This window comes from Triticum dicoccoides, chromosome 2A (genome assembly GCF_002162155.2).
Source record: "Triticum dicoccoides isolate Atlit2015 ecotype Zavitan chromosome 2A, WEW_v2.0, whole genome shotgun sequence".
Taxonomy (NCBI): domain Eukaryota; kingdom Viridiplantae; phylum Streptophyta; class Magnoliopsida; order Poales; family Poaceae; genus Triticum; species Triticum dicoccoides.
Genome location: NC_041382.1, coordinates 90196908 through 90207361, shown reverse-complemented (window position 1 = coordinate 90207361; position 10454 = coordinate 90196908). Strand labels below are relative to the sequence as shown.

Sequence of the window (10454 nt, the reverse complement as noted above, 5' to 3'; positions counted from 1 at the left end):
TAGGAAAATTTTTAATTTTCTGCAACGTTCCCCAACAAGGATGTCATTGGGTTTTGTGTTGACTTCATTCCTGGCCTTAAGAAGATTGGTCTCCCTCAATCGCGGTATGAGGGGAGACTGACCGGAAAAGGCACGCTAGGAGGGGACTCACTAATATGCAGGGACGGGCATTCTTGGTCTCAAGCACACTACACAGTTCTATAGAACTCTACCTTGGTGACCCCGTATGTCGATGAACATAAGAACAGTCTGCGCTCCAAACGCCCAGAGCATTGTGACGACTGGATTACATGTGAACACATCAGGGCAGTTGGTTGGAAACACGTCTCAGAGGTGACAACACTGTTTGTGATGAGCTGTACTCGTTGTCCAGGGGACCATCTTCGACTGTATTGACTTACAAAGGATACGAGATAAATGAGAATACATTTTACATGATCGCCCAAGATCAAAAGAGCACCAACCAAAATAGTGGTGTCCACTTTGATGCAGCAACCAAGCGGGGAAAGGACACATATTATGGTTACATAGTGGACATATGGGAACTTGACTATGGACATGATTTTAAGGTCCCTTTGGTTAAGTGCAAATGGGTCAATCTGTTAGGAGGCGGGGTACAGGTAGACCCACAGTATGGAATGACAACAGTGGATCTGAACAATCTTGGGTACACAGACGAACCATTCGTCCTAGCCAATGATGTGGCGCAGGTTTTCTATGTGAAGGACATGTCTACCAAACCGAAAAAAGAAAAGATAAGGAAGCGAACAGGTCATACGATGAGCCAAAGCGCCACATAGTTCTTTCAGGAAAAAGAGACATCGTGGGAGTGGAGGGCAAAACAGACATGTTCGAAGATTATGAAAAGTTTCATCAAATTCCTCCCTTCAAAGTCAAGGCTGACCCAAGAACCCTGTTAAACGATGAAGATTATCCATGGTTATCACGCAATAAGAAAAGGACACAAGCGAATAAAAAGTGAATACTTTCTCTCCACAACTATTATGATGATGCCTTTGATCTATAATATCCATGTAACACACGAGTTTCCGTATGAAACCCTGACACTTCGAAAGAGATTGTCCATTTTGTACACGAAGTGCATCCAATTTTTGCCGTAACCCTCTCAACTTTTTAGCACATTCTATGTGGGTGAAATGATGATACCATGCCAACTTTCAACCTTTTCAGAGTTCATTTGTAGTGCTTTTCATTTTCAGGGTCATATAGCTAAAAAATCAGTAAATGCATGAAAAATAACAAATGAAGTCAGAAAGGGTTGAAAATTGATGATGTGGCTTTGAATGGTGCATTTTGAACACACAAAAAGTCTAGAGTTCAAATAAGTTCTAAAAAATGAAATCCCTTTGTAACAGACGAGTTTCTGTATGAAACCCTGATACTTCGACAGAGACCGTCCATTTTGTACACGAAGTGCATCCAGTTTTTGCCGTAACCCTCTCCACTTTTTAGCACATGCTATGTGGGTGAAATGATGATACCATGCCAACTTTCAACCTTTTCAGAGTTCATTTGTAGTGCTTTTCATTTTCAGGGTCATATAGCTAAAAAAATCAGCAAATGCATGAAAAATAACAAATGAAGTCAGAAAGGGTTCAAAATTGATGATGTGGCTTTGAATGGTGCATTTTGAACACACAAAAAGTCTGAAGTTCAAATAAGTTCAAAAATAAAATCCCTTTGTAATAGACGAGTTTCCGTATGAAACCCTGATACTTCAAAAGAGATTGTCCGTTTTGTACATGAAGTGCATCCAGTTTTTTCCGTAACCCTCTCAACTTTTTAGCACATGCTATGTGGGTGAAATGATGATACCATGCCAACTTTCAACCTTTTCAGAGTTCCTTTTTAGTGCTTTTCATTTTCAGGGTCATGTAGCTCAAAAAAATCAGTAAGTGCATGAAAAATAAAAAATGAAGTCAGAAAGGGTTGAAAATTGATGATGTGGCTTTGAATGGTGCATTTTGAACACACAAAAAGTCTGGAGTTCAAATAAGTTCTAAAAAATGAAATCCCATTGTAACAGACGAGTTTCCGTATGGAACCCTGATACTTCTAAAGAGATTGTCTGTTTTGTACACGAAGTGCATCCAGTTTTTACCGTAACCCTCTCAACTTTTTAGCACATGCTATGTGGGTGAAATGATGATACCATGCCAACTTTCAACCTTTTCAGAGTTCATTTTTAGTGCTTTTCATTTTCAGGGTCATATAACTAAAAAAATCAGTAAATGCATGAAAAATAACAAATGAAGTCAGAAAGGGTTGAAAATTCATGATGTGGCTTTGAATGGTGCATTTTGAACACACAAAAAGTCTGGAGTTCAAATAAGTTCAAAAAAAAATGAAATCCCTTTGTAACAGATGAGCTTTCGTCTGAAACCTTGATACTTCGAAAGAGATTGTCCGTTTTGTACACGAAGTGCATCCAGTTTTTGCTGTAACCATCTCAACTTTTTAGCACATGCTATGTGGGTGAAATGATGATACCATGCCAATTTTCAACCTCTTCAGAGTTCATCTGAAATGCTTTTCAATTTCAGGGTCATTTAGCTCAAAGAATGAACTAATATAAAAAATAATGAGCTGAAAAACTTTTATGAAACTCTAATAGAAAAAATAATAAACTAAAAGAATGAACTAGAAAACTTTAATGAAACTCTAATAGAAAAAAGAATGAACTAGAAAACTTTAATGAAACTCTAATAGCTAAAGGAATCAACTAAAAAGTTTTTATAAACCTCTAGTATTATTGAAACTAAAATTATATAAAATTTATGCAACTATAATTAACAAAGTATTTTCTATTCAAAATATTAAAAGCAAAAAGAATTTTCATAAAATAAATAAAAAAGCAAAAAGAATTTTCATATAATAAATAAAAAAGCAAAATAAAATAAAATAAATAAGTAGAAAGAAATAAAAATAATAAGTACAAACAAAATAAACTTTAATAAATAAGTAGAAACAAAATAAAATAAAATAAAATTTTATAAAATAAATAAGTAGAAACAAAATAAACTTTAGTAAAGTAAAATATATAAACTTTAATAAAATAAATAAAAATAGCAGCAGTAAGTATTTTGTTGTAAGTAGAAACAAAGTAAAATAAATAAAGCAACAAAGAAAACATTTTTTTAAAATTCCACCTACTGGGTCACCACGGCCTGAATACGATTAGAAACCCAACCATGGGCCATGATTCAGGCCCGCAGCAGGCCAGTAGACCCACAGGCACATAGTGACAAATTAGGCCCTAAAGCCAGCAGTTGAGAGGAGCTCGAGAGGGTGGGCGCAGCAGCGCTTATGAACCACTCTCGAGCTCTCTCAACTAGCGAGGTGGGACTAAACTTTTGGTCGTGACGCAGGCAACACAATGCCTTTTGTCCCGGTTGCTGCTAGCAACCGAGACCAAAGGTCCCTACTTCCCGCCCTTTGGGCTGCTGAAAAGAGACCTTTGGTCCCAATTGGTGGTATCAACCGGGACTAAAGGGGGCCATTGGTCCCGGCTGGTGCCACGAACCGAGACCAATGCTTCGTGTATACAAGCAAGACTTGTGAAAATTTTCAGTTTCATCACAGTTCCCCTCCGACGGCCCCGACCTCCTCGACGCTGCCGGGCTGCTCGACGCCGTCGCCGTCACCCGTGCCCGTGCCCCGCCCCCAAGCCCAGCCGATGCCGTCCGCCGCCCACGCCTCGTCGCCGTCGCTGTCACCAACTCCCTGCGCCCCGATGCTGCCCTCTCCTCGTTGCTATCGACGCCCCCGTCGCCGCCCGCTCCTCGTCGTCGTCGCCGCCACCTCCGCGACCTCACCGTCGCCGACAGCCTCCCCGACCTCGCCGTCGCCTCCCCGCGTCGGCCCCTACCCGGCCCCGCGTGCGCCGCCTCTGCCTCAGCCCGGCCCCGCGTCACCGACACCGCCCCAAGTGAGCCCCCGCGCCCCTGCCCTGCCCCCCGCCGTCGTCGTGGCCCCCGCATATATGTTTTTTCTGGATATATATGATGTTTTTTGCATATATGTTGATGTATGATGTAATGTTGATGCATGGATATATATGTATGCATATATGATGTTTTTTTTCTGCATATATATAATATCATATGATTTTTTTTTGTTCATAGATGTGATTTTTTTGTTCATATATCATATGATGTTTTATTGTTCATAGATGATCGATCATATTTGTTCATATGTATGTAAGCGAAGTCGTTGTCGTTAGTTGTACTATTTAGGGTTATGGTCTTCTTCTCCTTTTTTTCTTCTTCTTCTTCCTCTTCTTATTTTTTCTCCTCTTCTTCTCCTTCTTCTTTCACCTTCTTCCTCTTCTTATTTTCCTTTTTCCTCTCCTTCTTTTTCTTCTTCTTCCTTCTTCCTCTTTTCTTCTTTTTCCTTATTTTCCTTCTTCCTCGATGACCCTAACCCTAAACAGTACAACTAACGACAACGACTTTGCTTGCATTCTATTTTTTTCTTCTCCTCTATTCCTTCTTCTTCTCCTCTATTTTTTCTTCTTCTTCCTATTATTCTCTTCTTCTTCTTCTCCCTCTTTCTCTTCTCGTCGAGGCGTCAAGGGTCGAGGATCGCCAAGGGGTCGACAGGTTGCCTTGTGTCAAAGTATTGAAGAAATCCATTGTTGGAAATATGCCCTAGAGGCAATAATAAAATGGTTAATATTATATTTCCTTGTTCATGATAATTGTCTATTGTTCATGCTATAATTGTGTTATCCGGAAATCGTAATACATGTGTGAATACATAGACCACAACACGTCCCTAGTAAGCCTCTAGTTGACTAGCTCGTTGATCAAAAGATAGTCATGGTTTCCTGACTATGGACATTAGATGTCATTGATAACGGGATCACATCATTAGGAGAATGATGTGATGGACAAGACCCAATCCTAAGCATAGCTCAAAGATCGTGTAGTTCGTTTGCTAGAGCTTTTCCGAATGTCAAGTATCATTTCCTTAGACCATGAGATTGTGCAACTCCCGGATACCGTAGGAGTGCTTTGGGTGTGCCAAACGTCACAACGTAATTGGGTGACTATAAAGGTGTACTATGGGTATCTCCGAAAGTGCCTGTTGGGTTGGCACGAATCGAGACTGGGATTTGTCACTCCGTATGACGGAGAGGTATCTCTGGGCCCACTTGGTAATGCATCATCATAATGAGCTCAATGTGACCAAGTGATTGATCACGGGATCATGCATTACGGTACGAGTAAAGTGACTTGCCGGTAACGAGATTGAACGAGGTATTGGGATACCGACGATCGAGTCTCGTGCGAGTAACATACCGATTGACAAAGGGAATTGTATACGGGATTGATTGAATCCTCGACATCGTGGTTCATCCGATGAGATCATCGTGGAACATGTGGGAGCCAACATGGGTATCCAGATCCCGTTGTTGGTTATTGACCGGAGAGTCGTCTCGGTCATGTCTGCATGTCTCCCGAACCCGTAGGGTCTACACACTTAAGGTTCGGTGACGCTAGGGTTGTAGAGATATTAGTATGCAGTAACCCGAAAGTTTTTCGGAGTCCCGGATGAGATCCCAGACGTCACGAGGAGTTCCGGAATGGTCCGGAGGTGAAGAATTATATATAGGAAGTCCAGTTTCGGCCATCGGGAAAGTTTTGGGGGTCACCGGTATTGTACCGGGACCGCCAGAAGGGTCCCGGGGGTCCACCGGCTGGGGCCACCTATCCCGAAGGGCCCCATGGGCTGAAATGGGGAAGGGAACCAACCCCTGGTGGGCTGGTGCGCCCCCCTTGGGCCTCCCCTGCGCCTAGGGTTGGAAACCCTAGGGGTGGGGGCACCCCACTTGGCTTGGGGGGCAAGCCACCCCCCTTGGCCGCCGCCCCCCTTGAGATCCAATCTCTACAGCCGGCGCCCCCCCTAAGGGCCCTATATATAGTGGGGGGAGGGAGGGCAGCCGCATCAAGCCCGTGGCGCCTCCCTCTCCCTCCCGTGACACCTCTCCCTCTCGCTGAGCTTGGCGAAGCCCTGCCGAGATCACCGCAGCTTCCACCACCACGCAGTCTTGCTGCTGGATCTCCATCAACCTCTCCCCCCCCCCTTGCTGTATCAAGAAGGAGGAGACGTCTTCCCAACCGTACGTGTGTTGAACGCGGAGGTGCCCCCCGTTCGGCGCTCGGTCATCGGTGATTTGGATCACGATGAGTACGACTCCATCAACCCCGTTCTCTTGAACGCTTCCGCTCGCGATCTACAAGGGTATGTAGATGCACCCCCTTCCCTCGTTGCTAGATAACTCCATAGATTGATCTTGGTGATGCATAGAAAATTTTAAATTCTGCTACGTTCCCCAACAGTGGCATCATGAGCTAGGTCTATGCGTAGTTTCTATGCACGAGTAGAACACAAAGCAGTTGTGGGCATCAATATTCACTACAAGGATAACCCCTGTAAAGCAACAGAATTTCTACAACATTTTGACTATACATTGTAAAATTAACAATAGATACGAATATAAAGGTTGCACCGTATGCGTTGTAGATTTGCAGCTCATGACCCGGTACATATATACGGGAAAAATAAGTAATAAATAAACAGATAAAGGAGAGAGAGAGAGACGCGCGAGAAACTGAGACCCCCGATTCCCCTAATCTTCCAAATCGCTACCAATCACCTTATCCTCTCCCTCCGACCCACGTCGCCGTCGGCCGCCCCTCTCCCCACCTCGGCTCCTCCCACCTTGCAACTCCAGAGGCTGCCGGATCCGCCGCATCCCCACCCACCCATCCCTCTCGCGTCCCATCTCTCTCTGCACGCAGCTCCTCGCTGCGCCACATGCGGTGGCTGAATCAGGCGACGTCCGGCGAATTCTGTTACCGCGAAGCACAAATCAAGGTCCCCTCACACCACAGTGTCCTCTCAGCCGGCTAGATCCGGTGCTCATGGCCACCAAAGCCCACCCGCGACCTGTCCTCCCCCATGGCTAGGGTTTCGGGCATCAGCTCCATCGCCGGTGGCCATGTCGTCCTCCTCTCGTCCGGTGAGTGCACCCCCTCCCCTGGATTCGTCCCCTCTCCCCCCTTTCTCTAACCTCTGCCCTTCTCTTCTCTACTCGTTTAGACGTGCAGGGAGCAACGGCCTGTGGACAGCCTTGTTGTTGCTCGGGACAAAGCAGTCATGGAGCTTTCCTCCTCCCCCTTCAGGTGAGTTGGTCCACTCCTCCTCTCTGCTCTGGTTCGTGCCACATCAGGAGCAGTAGTGGCTTCAAATCATCCCGGCCATGCAAAAGCCCAACATATATTCTTTTAGGCTGATTACTAAATCAATCTAAAGATGGTTCATGTGGCGGCGGAGGTGTAGCGATGGCAATTAGGAGCATATTAGGTGGCCGCACACATCTTCGGCGGCGAGGCTGTCAATTCGTGTTCTAGTCTCCATCCTTTATAAGCTCATAACAGAAGAAAAACTATGCAATCGACTTGATCATTGTTGTTTTATCAAGAAAAAATATCTTTTTGTACGTGTGTATTGATGAGTACTCCTCTTGACTTGATTTTGTTGTAGGCAGTGAATGCATCTTGTTGGGGTGGTCTGCAGCTCCAATCGCCTCCAGCAGCACCACATAATCAAAGTTCCAAACATTAGTGCTGCACTGCTGCCCCAGCCAACCATTTCACTTTGATGTTTATAGGTGGCTTATCATAATCATTTGATATGTTTCTTATGTAGAAGATTTGAGTGATGTACGTGTTTATTTCAGAAAAAAGTTCTTAATGAAGCTTTGCATATATATAAGAAGATATTCATGTACATTAGCTTTAGTTTTTTGTTGTTAACTTAAAAGTGTGGTTTTGTTTTCTTTAACCGAACTCACTAAAGCACGGGACCCATTTGGGGTTTCTAGACAGCTAATTTTAGGAGCACACAAGATTTAGACTTCTACTATGTAATTAAAGGAAATTACAATATTGACCAGTATCCTCTGTATATTTACCAACCTCGGATCCCTGACTTTTTCATATAAATTATAATTTGGAAACTTTATTTATAGGAATGATAAATAGTATGTATAAATGCCTTTATTAAAATAAATTTATTTCAGCCACATGGAAACCAACACAGTACACATGTAATATTTCTCAATTAGTCAAAGTATGTTTTTTTCAATTGATGGTAATAATATTATTTTTCTTACATAAAAATGTTTGAGTTAAATATGGCAAACTGAAATTGTCTAGCCCATGGAGACGCATGGGTTGATGACTAGTCTTACTAACTCGGGGATAAATTCATTGAGCGACATGTAAAGTTGGCAAGGTAGTAACTAGGACACATAGAACGGAGGAATATAGCTTGCTCTTCTTTTATTTAGAAAGAATGGAACTTGATGAAGGTTTACTTGTGTTGCGCTGTTCTTGAGGAATATACATGTGACCTTTTTCCTTTGGTTTTACAGCCACACGCACCAACTCTATGCAGGGGGACGCCATGGAGCAAGTCGAGTAAGTGGAGCATGTCATGGACGATGCCATGGAAGGTATACTCTCTCCCTCTCCCTACCGTGCTACTACTCGTTGTGTCCACGGCCATTGAGCCATGCTAGTATCTATGCTGATGTCCATGCAAATTTATAGGATTTGGGGCTGTAGGTTTCAGTGGATAAATATATCAGTTGGTTCACACAAAAACGCTTTGACTATAGGTGTACAGAATTAGCAATGGATCTCTAGGCTGCTGATTACCATGTAAATTCAATTCAGTTTATTTGGGGCTGTAGGTTTGTTCCAAAGCGCTGCGAGCACCCATAGGTTTGTCTGTTTCCTGTTGGATGACTGAAACCAACTAGAGCTAAATGTTTTTGTTCAGTTTCAGATGGCTAAAACCGTTTTCTTTCAGTTTGTTAACTAACTAGAGAGAAGAGAAGAGAAGTGGTACTGTCACTCACATTGCCCTTGAATGCCGGTGTCTTTTGATAATCATAACAGGTATGTAACTCTTGCTATAGTTGTAAGTTGTGGTCCCAAATTTAATCTTGATGGTGCTGAAATTACAAATGGATTCTGGGTAGTGCATGTCGATGTGGCACTTTTGAAAACTGAAGATTTGGTGCCGAGTCATGAAAACGGCAATACCCTCGGTAATGCATTAAAACAAAGATTGCATGACCTTCAACCTTTGTAGGCGTTTAATATCTTTCCTCTATCAATACTTGCATCATGTCAATTCATTGTGTGTTAACAGTTCATTTTTCTATTTTCTTTGCAGATTCAAAAGATATATGGATGATTATATGGGTGCGTAGCAAGTATACTGCAATGATGATGATGACGGTGGATGCTTTCAGGATTAGTTAAGTTGTAGGGATGTTGTTCCTGTTGGATGTTGTTCCTCGATTAAGTTTTAGTTCAAGTTGTAGGGATGTTGATGGAAGCCTTTTTGTTTAAGTTTTTCTGTCAAGAAAAATGTTTAGATTATGCATCAAATCTGGATGATGTTCCTCCTGCAATATCCACAATTGTAATCCAACAGTTTTATCCAATATATGATTTCTTCCTCTTGTGAATATATTCTCTTATTTTTTACCCTCACTTGATATACATAACTATCATCATTATGTTGAGAATTAATTTAATTTTTGGTAATATATATATATATATTTAAAATATTATATTCACATTATATATGTAATAATGCTTGAAGCATTCCAAATTCTTTGTTGCCAAGCAATGAGATTTGGATTCCTGTATATTAAGCACCAACGTATAATAGTGTTGTGAAGTCAGTTTTATGTGTTGTACTCTTGCAACGGTCCCTTTTACCAGCGGTAGTATAAGCGTTGCATTATGTGCTAGCAACACTGGATAAGGCTACGCATGCCAAACCGTTGGTAAAGACACTAACAACGCATATATGGACTTATAGATACGGAAAAAAGCATTGCTATAGGTAGGGTCCTGTTGTAGTGATTGTCAATTTACTTGCCGTTACTAGTCTTATCTTGATTCGGCGGCATCGTGGGATGAAGCGGCCCGGACCGACCTTACACGTACGCTTACGTGAGACTGGTTCCACCGACTGACATGCACTAGTTGCATAAGGTGGCTAGCGGGTGTCTGTCTCTCCCACTTTAATCGGATCGGATTCGATGAAAAGGGTCCTTATGAAGGGTAAATAGAAATTGGCATATCACGTTGTGGTTTTGGCGTAGGTAAGAAACGTTCTTGCTAGAAACCTATAGCAGCCACGTAAAAACTTGCAGCAACAATTAGAGGACGTCTAACTTGTTTTTGCAGCATGTGCCGTGTGATGTGATATGGCCAAAAGGATGTGATGAATGATATATGTGATGTATGAGATTGATCATGTTCTTGTAATAGGAATCACGACTTGCATGTCGATGAGTATGACAACCGGCAGGAGCCATAGGAGTTGTCTTAATTTATTTA

The 10454-nt window shown here is 42.6% G+C and overlaps 1 long non-coding RNA gene across 8 annotated transcripts; it reads left to right on the top strand.

The window, feature by feature from the left end:
* The first annotated feature begins 6652 nt into the window (after nt 1–6652).
* On the top strand, nt 6653–9573 carry LOC119353516. 8 transcript variants are annotated; one of them, XR_005170449.1, is made up of 6 exons: nt 6653–7048; nt 7129–7211; nt 7573–7699; nt 8465–8993; nt 9077–9145; nt 9274–9573. It is a non-coding gene; the product is annotated as an uncharacterized LOC119353516 (long non-coding RNA). The 8 variants fall into 8 exon arrangements; XR_005170447.1 differs by having other exon boundaries at nt 8465–9145; XR_005170448.1 differs by having other exon boundaries at nt 6654–7048; nt 9077–9573.
* Nucleotides 9574–10454: the final 881 nt, after the last annotated feature.